Here is a 14,031-nt window from a genome sequence, read left to right on the forward strand (position 1 = left end):
TGAGGAAAAAGAACATTTCTAAGGAGAGCACTAATTAACTGGTCGCAACGTCCAGAAAGACTCCAACACCTTCCACTGGTGGTGTGGTTTTACTACTTTTCAAACCTTACTTTCAATTTTTACAGAAAGAATAATAACTTAACTCACAACTTAAAATAACATGTACTCAATTGACTCAAAGCCTCGAGATACCAGCCAAATTATTCCAATGAAAATCATAGAGGAAATGTTACCACAGGGACCAGACCCGTCATTGGCAAAAGCAATATAGACATTACATTTCATTAAGACCCACCATTGCACACACTATATGCCGATGTTCAGGGTATTGTTCCCATGCAGACTTATGCCATCAGGAGCAAATCACTTAGAATAGCTTCAATACTCTCATTTATGGCAAACACCACAGAACAAGGAACACAGAGGGCATATTTAACAAACAGACACACACGCACACACATGCACAATGCTTATGCACTGGTTGCTAACTAAACCTCCAAGACACTAATAAAACAGGTCATCAAATGGTGGTGTCATATTAATGTCCATGCTTTCCTCACTCTGACATAAAATTGCGGTATTGTACGAAATTACCTAATACCATTAGTTTCACCCCCAAAAGTCTGACCCCCAATTTTCTGCATACATATATGTGGGGGGTAAAGTGAATAAAAATGTACGGGGGTAAGGTGGAGGGGATGTGGGGGGTGTCCCCCCACATATATATTTGCGGGAAAATGGAAAAACAAAAACAGACTTTTGAAGGTTAGACTTTTGTATTCGGTAATTTCACGCAGATGCAAAATTGCATGCTGCTCCTGATATTTCTGTTTTTTATTTCAGGAACTTCTCACGGCACACACTACATACCAGGACCCTACAGTGGAGAACAATAAATATCCTGTTTCAAGACTGCACAAACATACATTGGGATAAATATGGTAGAGACAGAAACGTTTTGTGGTGCTAAAGCTGGGAATGGAAGTAACTCAAGCAGAGGTAGAAATGCACTCATGAAAGGCCAACTTCTCCTGGCATGAATAAATAGGTCTTCAGAAATTATTGTTGCAAAAGAATTGGGATGGTTTGGTTCTACCTCTTCCTCATTTGTGTCTCAATGCTTTGTCTTGCTATTAAAAAACGCTCTTTAACCCCCTGCCATCCACACACCACCCACCTCATGGGGTGCTAGGGCGGGTGAAAATGTGAATCTTTAATTAAGCTATAAGCCCCTCGCTGGGGGGGGGGGGCATTTCCACTTCAGGTAATGCCCCGGGGCCCATATATATGATATTATATGATATGGTAGTTTAGTTATATAGTTCCCATACACAATGTGTTTCAAAGCGCTTCACAGGAAGGAAGGGAGGGAACAAGGGAAAATACAATGACATTCTTACAGGCCATGAACAACAAGAATGAGAAATTAACTATCGTACTCGGCCTGACGACATTTCAGATAGTGCAAGAGCTAAGACATAGATAAGGAAGCAGAAGGTGGGAGGGGAAATGGGACAGACAGGCGACTACCGTACTAGGCCTGACAAATTTCTGGTAGAGCCAGAGATTTACAAAAGGTGAGGGAGAGGGGAGGATAAATCAGGGATAGGAATAAAACAAGCGACTATCGTACTAGGCCTGATGGCATTTCAGATAGTGGGGAGGACAGACATGGGTTGCTATTGTACTAGGTCCATGGACACTTCTGATAGAGTAAGTGAATAGAAAATAGAAAAGTAAGGGGGGGAGGAGAGAGGGAGAAGGAGAAAGGAGAGGAGGAGGGAGCAAAGAATAAAACAATGAGAGAGAGGAGAGGTTGAGGGGAGAGCGAATACTGTTGCAGAGGACAGTAAAACACATAATGTTGCATAGTACAGAGAATGTAATCAAGGAATCAAGAATGACGATGGGCACAGCAAGATTCAGGGCCACCAAGCGTACGAGATGTAGGGGAGGTCCAGCATGAGAGTAGAGAGGTGAGGCACCAGAGTCAAGTGTCCATAAAGTCAAATCCAAGCATTGGCAACAGGGTGGTGATGGTGAACCATGGTGAATCAAGGCAACACCTGCTGTGTTTAAGTGAAGGTGGGTGGAAGAAGGGAAAGGGGAAAGGGAAGGGGAAGAAGGGATCAGGCAGAGCAGGGTGGGGTGGTGTAGACAGACATCATGAGGGGCTGCAGGGGGTAAGGGGCACAGCAGACATCACAGGGGACCAGGGAGGGGGAGGGGGACACAGCGAGCATCACAGGGGAACAGGGAGGGGGAGGAGGGCACAGCAGACCTCACTGGGTCGTACAGTTAACAATGGCTCTGGGGCATTACCTGACAAGGTAATGCCCCACCCCTGTGAGGGGCTTATTGCTATTAGTACCCTGTCCTATTAGACCAGGGTACGAATAGCCACGGGGAAGGGAAAACAAAGTCAGTTTTCCCTTTCAATGGTGGCCATTAAAAATAATTTAAAAAAAGAAAACAGAAAAAATGGGCACCATGGAAAGGAGAGAAGGGATTACATGTAGACCCTTCTTCCTTTCCATGGCAGCCTATCGCAGATTGGGAGCGGACGGCCTGCAGACAGAAGTGTTTCCTGCGCATCCGCTCCCAAAGAGCAGGAAAAAAAAAACTGTTAAATTGAGGGAACGGGGTGGGGAGAAGGGAAACCTGTTGAGGGAGAGGGGGTAGGGGAGGGGAGCAGAGGAGTTACCTGAATCCTCGGCAGGGAAAGATGGCGGCCTCCAGCCGTGAGGAGGCTCGGAGCAGGGAGAATACCATGGGATAATTCTCCCATTCCGAGACTCCTTATTGGCTAGGAAGCAGCCACACCCTCTGCCAGGTACTAATAGAAATGAAGCAACAAAACTATTGTTGCAGCCAAGAAACTTGTTTCTTTCATATTACGTTTGTTTTAGATTTGCACACGGTACATAAGAGTACCAAATTGTATCACCTCATTACCAGAGGACGGGGTCCGGATTAGAGTAGTTTTAAATAAATTACTGGACATCACTTAACCCACCCACGCACCTTTTTGCCTACTATTTCATTTCAGACTGCATCTTTGTGTCTCTAACTACATTAATGGGTTTCTTACCCCACCCGTGTGCCTTGTTCAGAGTCTCATTCTGACCAAATGCATTAACACAGTCACCTAGCTGCCTAAAAAATACAGTGCATAGAAATATTTTCTAGAAAAAGCAATGTAACTGCTGTCCCTTTCAGAACGTGTGCTCTAGGTCTTTCATTCAGCTTTCACTGCCATCTGTTACCAACATATATGGGCCTCATCACGAGTTGGGCATTGCAGTAAAAATGCAATGGTAAGAGCGTTACCGCCACATACCGCACTGCCCAGTTCCGAGTTTTGGTAAAAGTTGGAGGATTCACCTCCAGCTCTGAGCTAGAGGTAAATCCACTGACTTTCCGCACATTTTTGCCACAATTACCGCAGTGTAAATATCGGCTCATGGACTAAAAAAAAATGGGGACTTACACCGCCACTGCCACAAAGTGGCAGTAAAGGTAATTGCGTTGGGAGGTATTCCGGCAGATTTACCACTGGGATACTGCCCACATCATGATGAGGCCTGATCATGCATTGTGCTATCTACCACACTACCCCTGCTTCACCATGTATCCAATGACCAAGTCCCCCAAATAGTTGGAGTTGCTTTTCTCAGAATGGTTTGTCTTTTCAAAATAGTACAGTAATGTTCTTCTTGCATGCAAGTGGTGAAATGAACATGAGAAGTGATGTAAGCACAAAATAATGTTCAATAAAAACATTGGGCGTGCTCTTCACATTTCTTTGTTCAAGGGGAAACACTGTGCATTGCGACTTCACTGATAGTGCCTGAGGTGTGTTAATCATTTTCAATGGGCTACCAAATCGAAAACGTTCAAAGATAATTATAATGGTTGTTAGGAGGTTTTTCTTAATTTATCTGGAGAGGAATTCAGCAAGAAGAACAGGCCTTTCCACCAAGTTTATCCAAACTCTAACTGGTGAATCTGGCACAACAGTCTGGCTTCACTCTTAGAAGTGAATGCAGCAAGTGTAATCTACAGCTCAAGCACACAGATATGCCAAGTAAAAGATTGTCCAGGCAGTAACTACTGCAAAATGTATGCTATGCTTACTATGAAATAATGCACGCGTTAAAGTAAAATGTAGATCAGGTAAGGGACACACCAAGTATAGATACAAAACTGAAAAGGAGCACAAAAGTGTCAACAGTCACACTTCGAACACAAATAACACTTAAGCAAATACTGACACACTAGGAGGCACTTAGGCAAAATTCAAAGTGGAAGGAAGGGAGTGTAAAGCCTACAACACAGCCTTAATAACATAATATACAGAATTAAAATTAAGGTTCAAAAGTGTTCAAAACAAGTCCCTGTACAAGTGTTATGCGACAGTTTGCAGGTAGTAAAGTTCATGTTTATATTGCCGCAACTGGTACTTAAAGCTCTCCAGACCGAAAATGAAACCAGCTGAAGAGCCAGTGGAACTCCACAGACAAGTTTGTAGATGGGGGCCAAATCTAACCCTCATGCGCCCCACACGATCCTCAGCACGAAGGCAGAGAAACGACAGATGTGCCTCACTTATAGGCCCATCACAAAGAACTTTGATGTATTGCAGGTGTGAGAAACGCTATTCACTCAGACAACCATTCCGACCATACCCAATCAATGACTTGGACCATATAGAAATGACATCGATCGAGGAAGTCGACGGACTGCAAAGCCAGAAATCCATTATGTCATCACTGACATCACGACGTAGCCGCATTATACATGAAGTACATATTCATCCATTCATGAACTTACATGAACATGCACTAATTTATTGCATATATGCAAGAAGCACATGCTTATGACCCATGTAGGTAAGAGGACAGATACATGTACATATCGTGTTCATATCTTTCACCAACGCTGAAACCGCAAGATGCAAAGGGTTCATATGTTTAGCTTGCACATGCTTGACTGCTATTAACATGGAGAAGCCATAGGGAATGATATAGAAGCTATAGGTCTTTGAGGTGGATGGTAAAGGAGAGGCAGGCTTCAAGCTCATGGAAAGGCTAACACGATCGCTGCATGCTGAGGCAAGCAGAAACAAAGCACTCAGCCAAGGACAAGTGGAGACGGAAAAAATTCCAGTTACCAAGAGAATAAGCCACCTTCAGAAAGTCAGGCTAAAATCCTCATAGGAGAGGGCTTCATTTCGTGGACTCAGCACAAGTGACCCAGCTGAGCAGGAAAATGCCCATTCAACCAAGGTAGACAGAGAGAGCTGTTCCCATTGAACCAAGAGAGAAGAAGCTGCAAGTGTTGCAGCTGGATGTTCAACTAAATGCACTCGCACAGGCTTAGGTGATCAGAGAATGGTAACATTAAGGAACACTTTGCACCTCCATGTTCACTCCCATTGCCTTAGGCACATGTCCAGGGCCCCAGGGACGGGGGACACAATCTCATCAATCCAGATTCATCTTTCACAGGGGAATAACTTGTTGCAAGGGCCAATGGTCTCTCTGCGACCTTGCAACATAGTAGATTGATACTAGTACGGGTGGTTTAGAAGGTACTCCGAGACATGGCCATCCAATCATAAGATTAACCTATAGGTTCTCTAAATGTAACCTGCTCAAATTTGACAACTGAAATGGCTGACAGGTGTTTTGGGTTGGAATCTGAATTTGTGATGTCACATTGGGATAAAGCCGGGTGACACATGCTTAGAAGGCGAGAGCTCTGGAGAATATTTGTTTTTCTGGTTAGATCCCTGTCATTTTAGTTGTGCTAATAAAAGACAGTAAAACATTGCCATATGGCTGAGTCTCCCATTCTTGTGATTGTCGTTGATGGGCCCGAGTGTTTCTTGCTAATAATTTGGGCGACTAATAGAGGGCCTTGGCCACGCTATACAAGTTTCAAGCCCAGGCCACATCACCAAAGTCGAGGGAAGGGATGGCTTCCAGTCAAGAGACACAGTACTTATCGAAGAGCATTGTGGTCAGGAGGGGCATCAACCGGGGAATACAAACAGGCCCCAAGAGCCCATTTTCAGAACACTAGTGACTTGATGCAGGTAGAAGGGCCCAGGAAAATTTCTCATGACAACAGGGGTCGCAAGTGATGGTGTAGGTTCAGAGGTATTAGGATTAGGACTTGCTAGCATTGATTCCAGTCTCTGGTTGCGAACTAATGATACCAATCAAGACAAAGCCAGCATCTCAGGATCCTTGATGATGGACAACCTCTTCCAGGAAACCCACAATCGAGAAGGGCTCAGCAGATGTACCAGCAGTGGAGCAGTCTTGGAGTGACCAACGCGATGGGGTGCAAAGGCCTCAGCAACTGCAGTCAGCGTGGTTCAACAACTAAAGCAAGGTAGGTGCATTAAGCAGGATGTCCTTCGAAGGAGCCAGAATCATGATGGAGCAACAGGTCCAACACAACAAGAGACTCCTCCTGGGATCAGCAGAACTCATTTCCAGGAGAGTTAGGTGAGCCACAACAAGTTGTCAAGAATGATGAATCGACTGTGCCCATTAATTCAAGGGAGGAAATCCCCTACAGCAGATGTCCCCTGGTCAATGAGAGGCAGTGCCTTGCCTTAAGGAAGAAAGGAGGCAGCAACAAAGGTTCCAGATGAGTCTCCACTGTCCCTTGTGGTCCTCTTGGCTTTCTCACCTATCGGGTCAAGTGGTCAACTGAAGAACATTTCTCAGTTCCAACCAAATAAACACAAATACTCACTGGTTACCCCAACCCACCTACTAAGCAAGCATGCATCATTCAAAGTTGTGGTGGCCATTGTCAGGGCCCTACCAAGTTATAGACCCCAAGTTATTGCCAGGAGAAAGTGAGGCAAATGTTCTGGTTAGGGTCTTTGTGTCACTGTGTTTGAGGAGAGTTTAGTTTTTCCTTAACTATAGCTTTGCAGGAATCCATCAGTGTCCCGAGGGAAGATGGAGAAATCCTATTCAGCAAGTGATTGGCTGAAGGCTGTGTGAGGTCACTTGTAATGCACTTGGAGATTCTAAACTGCCTTTCATCTAAGAGTTGCCCAGAAGAGTACACAGCCATTGAAACGTCTAGGAAAAGCAACTGAAGAGCCAACAAGAACTTGATGTTTGGGGCTGAAGGTGTATCAACAATGTCTGACGCTGTGGGCGTACCCGCAGGGTTGTCCGTGACGTGGTCCACCCCACTCAAACCCTGAGAGTCTTTCAATTCCCCTTCCTCCTCACCTGATGAAGACGAGAAGTCCAACTTCCTTCCACGAGGTCGACGAGTAAAAGGCCTCCTCTCCTTGTGTAGATAGGGTCTGCCTCGGGAGGAAGCCACCGCGACCCTTTGGGAATGAATTCGCGGGGACTCCCCTCCCGTGACAGACAAGTGCGGCAAGGGGAAAAGCCTTACGGCACAAAAACCCCTTTGGAGTGTAGGTATACGATGATGCTGAACGAGAGGAAGATCCAAAGCCAGCTGGAATACGGGAGACCGGCAAAACTGGTGGTAGGGAGTAGCAATAAGTGCAGAGCACTGCCCGAAATGAGACGGGGGGGTACCAGAGAGTGAAACTAAAACAAGTAAGGCAGGAGGAAAGAAGGGAGGAGAACAAACAAGTGTCCGAGTACAAGAAGGAGCACCGGTAATAAAGAGGGAGAGAGTGGACAACAGGAGGAAAATAGGACAGGAGCGGAACTCCGCTAAGCGAGAGTACAGTGGAGCGCTGGCAAAGAAGAAGAATCAGAAGTTGCAACGCGCCGAACCGCCGAGCGTGAACAGAGAAGTAATCTCAGCGGCGGCCATGTTGGAAAGGACTAGAACGTAAACCACGCTAGTGAGCACAACGTGGCGGCACGGTCTGACGACCGCCATGTTTCCACCTCTTCCATAAATGCCAGTAACCTGCGGTTGTGACAGTATGCCCCCCTCGAAGTCGGGTTCCCCCCGGCTTGCCGGGATGTGATCTGTGAAACTGATGTAACAAGCGGGGAGCATGTACATGGATCCTAGGTTCCCAGGTACCTTCCGAGGAAGGATACCCCTTCCAATGAATAAGATATTCGAGGCGACCTCTGCGATAACGTGAATCCCGGATATGGGAGACCTCGTATTCTTCAGAGATGGGAGCAGACAAAGTAGGGAGTCTGGGGATATTCTGTTTCCTGTTCCCTGGTCTGAAGGGACGTAATTGAGAGACATGAAAGGTCGGATGTATGCGACTAAGACTGTTAGGCAGTTTGAGGCGATAAGCCACCGGATTGATCCTGGATAGAACATCGAAGGGACCAATAAATCGGGGGGATAGTTTAGAAGGACGTACCCAGCGGGGTAAAAACTTAGTGGATAGCATGACCTTAGATCCTCTTTTCCACTCCGGTACAGGTCTCCGGTGTTTATCCGCTTGTAGTTTGTTACGGGTATTGGCCTTTAGAAGACTTTGGTTGGCGGTGTTATGGGCTTCCTTTAATCCTTTTCCAAGGAAGGTAGGGAGTCTCAGTCCAGAAGGTAGGTACTATGGATTTAGGATGGTACCCATACGTACAAAAGAAAGGGCTGAGTCCCAATGCGCTGTGTACTGCATTGTTATAAGCAAACTCAGCTGTTGGTAAGAGGGACACCCAGTTGTCCTGTTGTTGGTTGATGAAACACCTCAAATACTGCTCAAGGGTACCGTTTAGCCTTTCTGTCTGCCCGTTGGTCTGTGGGTGAAATCCAGAAGATAGAACCCTTTCGATACCCAGCAGTCTGCACAAGGCTGTCCAGAACTTTGAGGTGTATTGACTCCCACGGTCAGACACAATCTTTTTGGGGAGACCATGTAATCTGAAGATATCTTTCATGAAGACTTCCGCCATAAGGGAGGCCGAAGGTATTTTGGGTAAGGGGGAAAAATGAGCCAACTTCGAGAAGGAGTCCACAGTTACCATGATACAGGTACAGCCCTGGGAATTTGGTAGGTCTACGATGAAATCTGTAGATATGTGCTTCCAGGGGCCTGATAGAATCGGGTCTTGTTGAAGCAGGCCAAGGGGACTTCGAGTGGAATGCTTATTTTGCATACAGATAAGACAGGTCTGGATGTATGCCTGAGTATCGGCTCGCATACCAGGCCAGTAAAAAGATCTCTGCAGTAATTCCAGGGTCCCTCGTAATCCTCTATGCCCGGCTACCCTTGAGTCGTGGCACCACTGGAGAGCTTGTATTCTGAGGTCCTGTGAAGGAAGGATGAGCCTTCCTCGAGAGAAGTACAGACCGTCCCTCAGATCCACCGGAGTCCTCCCCACTTGCATGAGTGTTTCTTCGGGGGAAAGGGATTTTTCTCTCACTTTTTCCAGGAAAGACGATACGGCGGAAATGATCTTGATTTGGGGAAACATGAGTTCTTTCTCGTATCCTAAAGAGGTCTCATCTCTGCGGGATAAGGCGTCCGCAACCTGGTTTTGGGTTCCGGGTATGTATGTTATGAGAAAATGGAACTGTGCAAAGAAATGTGCCCATCGGGCTTGTCTGGTGTTATAGCACTCTTGTTGACATAGGATCTGTAGGTTCTTGTGATCAGTCCGTATCAGGAACGGGTGTAAGCTTCCTTGGAGAAGATGTCTCCATTCAAGACAAGCCAGTTTCATGGCTAAAAGTTCCTTTTCTATAACGGAGTAGTTCTGTTGGCTAGGGTTGAGGGTCTTTGAGAAATAGGCGATGGGATGTTCTTGACCCTGATTAGTTTGTAGGAGAACGGCGCCCACCGCACCCACAGAGGCGTCGGTTTCAAGAATAAAGGGGAGCAGTTGGTCCGGCTGTCTCAGTATAGGGGCTGAACAGAACCTTCTTTTCAGGCCAATGAAACTCTCTTCGGCTTCCCTGGACCATTGAAATGGCCTGGAGGCTTTCTTCAGTAAGGGGGTGATGGGCAGGGTGAGTCTGGAGAATTCGGGAATGAACTTCCGATAAAAGTTGGCCAGTCCCAAAAATCTTTGGATCTCTTTAACCGATGAAGGGGAGGGCCAGCCTAGTATAGCTTCAACCTTCTTTGGATCCATGGCGATTCCCTCGCTGGATAAGATGAAGCCTAAATAGGAGACAGAGGACTTAGCGAAAGCACACTTTTCCGGCTTGACCAGTAAATGATGATGCTGCAGCCTGCGTAATACTTCCTTCACATGACGGGTATGTTCTTCGGGTTGACGGGAGTAAACCAGAATATCGTCTAAATAGACAACGGTATTTTGACCCAAGAGATCTGAAAATATACGGTCCATAAACCTTTGAAAGATTGAGGGAGCGTTGACCAATCCGAACGGCATTACTTGATATTCGAACAATCCATAGGGAGTGCGGAAAGCCGTCTTCCATTCGTCACCAGTTCTGATGCGAAGCAAATGATAAGCATTCCGTAGGTCGAGTTTGGAAAACACTCCCGAACCTTGGATGGCCTCCAGGATCTCAGCGATGATGGGCATAGGGTACCGGACCTTGATGGTAAGTTGGTTGAGCCCTCGGTAATCGATACAAGGTCTTAGGTCTGTGGAGTCCCTCTTTGGAATGAAGAATAAAGATGCTCCTGCTGGTGATCTGGACGGTCGGATAAGTCCATTTGCTAAGTTGTCATCTAAGTAACGTCTAAGGACTTCTTTTTCCGACAATGAAAGGGGATACATCCTACAAAACGGAACCAGAGCCTGAGGGACTAAGTCTATCCTACAGTCCTCAGGTCGGTGAGGAGGAAGTTCCATAGGTTGTTGGTCTTGGAACACTGTGGCGTACTCCTGGAAACTGTTTGGGATACAGTGGATCGTGCTCCTCTCTGGGGCACACCCCATCTTGACGCTTTCGAACAAGGGTCCTGGAAGACACTTCTCCTGGCAGAAGGCCGAATGAAAACTTAGGAGATTTGCCGACCAATCGATGGTAGGGTTGTGTTGGCGGAGCCATCCAATCCCCAAAATGACTGGGAAATGAGCTGCTCGGATGATGTCGAAGTTCAGTTCTTCAGTGTGTTGTTGAATGGATACTCGTACCTCCTCTGTGGTATGGGTAATGAGGCCGGAGCACAGAGGGGTACCATCTACACCCTCTACCTTCTGGTCTTCCTTCTTGGCTATCCTACGAAGGCCTATCTTGTCGGCCCATAGGGTGTCCAGGAAGTTTCCGGCTGCTCCACAATCCAGCAGGGCCAGAGTCTCTATTTCTTTTCCTCTGAACTGAAGCTGGACGGATATCACCATAAGACGTTGGTCCTCCGAGGGTTGAGCAGAAGTAACTGAAAGTGTCACATAGGAACTGAGAAAAGCCCCTCGGTAGTCCATCCTACCAACTACCGAGGGCGTTTGTTTCCCGAACGTCTGGGAGGTACATCTGGGCAGTCTCTCAAGAGGTGAGTGGAGGAGCCACAGTATAGACACAGGCTGCCTTCTCTTCTCCTCTTCTTCTCTTCAGCTGTCAAGGGCGATCTGGTTGTTCCTATCTGCATAGGTTCTTCCCGGGTGGATGGACGAGCGGCAGGTGAGGAAGTCGATGGGTGAGTCTCGGGGTAGGTACTGACGTTACGGGTCTTTCTCTTTTCATTTCTCCTTTCAGACAACCGAAAATCTATTCGTACCACTGCTTTTATGAGATCTGAGAAAGAATCAGGGCGAGGGATTCTAGCGAGCTCGTCCTTTAGCTCTTCGCGCAAACCTCTCCTGAAGATGGTATATTGAGCCTCTTCTTGCCAGCCGGCTTCAGCAGCTAGTCTTTTGAAGGAGGATATGTAAGTGAGTAGGTCAGAACCACCCTGACGTACATCCAACAGGTCTTCACTAGCCTGGTGAGCTCCTTCAGTGCGAAGAAATGCCTGCTTGAGAAGATCCTTGAAAGCTACATAGTCCTGTAATACTGGGTCGGACCGGGACACCAGAGTGGTAGCCCAGGCGAGGGCATTCCCAGTCATGTGAGTGATCATAAACCCCACTTTGGCATGATCAGAGGAAAAGGTGTTCTGTCTGAATGTGAAATGGATATTACAAGCCTTCAAGAATTCTTTGACTTTTTTCTCAGATCCGTCAAATTTACCCGACACCAGAGGCAAAGGCGGTAAATCTGTGACTTGCTGTTCTCTGGCGGTAACTCTCTGTTGGAGAGCAGTATTTGCCGTTTGAAGTGCTTGAACCTCCAGGTTTAAGTTTTGTACCGCCGCGACCAATTCTTGAAGTTGCTGGGGAGTTGCCATGTCTATATCTTGGCGTTGCAAGCTATCAACAATGTCTGACGCTGTGGGCGTATCCGCAGGGTTGTCTGTGACGTGGTCCACCCCACTCAAACCCTGAGAGTCTTTCAATTCCCCTTCCTCCTCACCTGATGAAGACGAGAAGTCAAACTTCCTTCCACGAGGTCGTCGAGTAAAAGTCCTCCTCTCCTTGTGTAGATAGGGTCTGCCTCGGGAGGAAGCCACCGCGACCCTTTGGGAATGAATTCGCTGGGACTCCCCTCCCGCGACAGACAAGTGCGGCAAGGGAAAAAGCCTTACGGCACAAAAACCCCTTTGGAGTGTAGGTATACGATGATGCTGAACGAGAGGAAGATCTAAAGCCAGCTGGAATACGGGAGACCGGCAAAACTGGTGGTAGGGAGTAGCAATAAGTGCAGAGCACTGCCCGGAATGAGAATGGGGGGGGTACCAGAGAGTGAAACTAAAACAAGTAAGGCAGTAGGAAAGAAGGGAGGAGAACAAACAAGTGTCCGAGTACAAGAAGGAGCACCGGTAATAAAGAGGGAGAGAGTGGACAACAGGAGGAAAATAGGACAGGAGCGGAACTCCGCTAAGCGAGAGTACAGTGGAGCGCTGGCAACGAAGAAGAATCAGAAGTTGCAACTCGGCGAACCGCCGAGCGTGAACAGAGAAGTAATCTCAGCGGCGGCCATGTTGGAAAGGACTAGAACGTAAACCACGCTAGTGAGCACAACGTGGCGGCACGGTCTGACGACCGCCATGTTTCCACCTCTTCCATAAACGCCAGTAACCTGCGGTTGTGACAAGGTGACCCAGAGCTAAACCAAGATTCCCAGAGTAAGTGCCTCTTAGTTTTTCTGTTGCAGCAGAGAACGTGTACATTTTGTACATATAATACTACTTCGGGCAACAGTTCTAGTTTTCTAGTTTTCTGAGGACTGGTCGTTTGTAGAGTTGAAAAGAACAGCTGTTAAAAAACTGTAATAATTCAGCAAGAGTGTTAAGATCGTTGTGTCTGAAGCAGCAGGGCTGTAATTACTTGTGTGTAGTGCGCGCGACTCATATGAGCCTCCGGCAGTGAAACTGAAGCGCAAGCCCTTCAGGTAATGGACCCTGATGCATGCGTTGTCCTGAGGCAACGCGTCTGGAAATCCTTAGTTACCAACAGCTGTTGGTCTCTACATGGCGAGAGTGAGCAGTTCAGGTGTTCGTAATAGAGACTCATGGCAAATCTAGCGCTGTTTGGGGCATGTTATTACAGTGCATGGGAGCGCAGAGTGCAGGAAAGACTAGGAAAAGGTAGCGCAGTGTGTGTGAGGATTTTACAGACCGTGGGAAGTGATATCCGAAAGGGTAGACAGAGAGGTTCAGCGCAGGAGCGTGAGAGAGGTACAGAGCGCAGGAAGCATGGTGAAAGAGGAATCAGTTTAATTTATGCACGGTTGGCACAGAGAGAGCAGAAGGGGTTAATGAAGTGCCGGCAAATCTAAAAGCAGGACTGTTAAAAGCAGCAAGATTTCAAGAAACTTTTTTTCTTTTAACATGGAAAGAAACTGACACTGTGTAAATAGTTTTGGAGACTCTAGAACTGTGTGAGCAAAGAGCTAAGGAAGACACAGGAATAGACTTCAGTGCTGATGCTTCCAGTTTTAATTCAATGCTCAGCCTTCCAACTTCTTGAGGAGGCTTTTCAGGTAGCTGAGGGATAATCAGTAACTGGTAGTGGCAGTATTAGTGGAAATCAAATCGGAAAGCAAGGTCTGTATTAATGGTTGTAATTTGTTGTAGATCCAAAAGCT

General features: G+C 46.9%; 1 protein-coding gene across 2 annotated transcripts in view; it reads right to left on the minus strand.

Annotated features, from left to right (window-relative positions):
* COL5A1 (collagen type V alpha 1 chain) overlaps nt 1-14,031 on the minus strand; it is a 635,679-nt gene that overhangs the window by 249,846 nt on the left and 371,802 nt on the right. The gene's annotated exons all lie outside the window — the stretch shown is intronic.

This window comes from Ambystoma mexicanum, chromosome 8 (assembly GCF_040938575.1).
Source record: "Ambystoma mexicanum isolate Mex_15411 chromosome 8, UKY_AmexF1_1, whole genome shotgun sequence".
Classification (NCBI taxonomy): Eukaryota; Metazoa; Chordata; class Amphibia; order Caudata; family Ambystomatidae; genus Ambystoma; species Ambystoma mexicanum.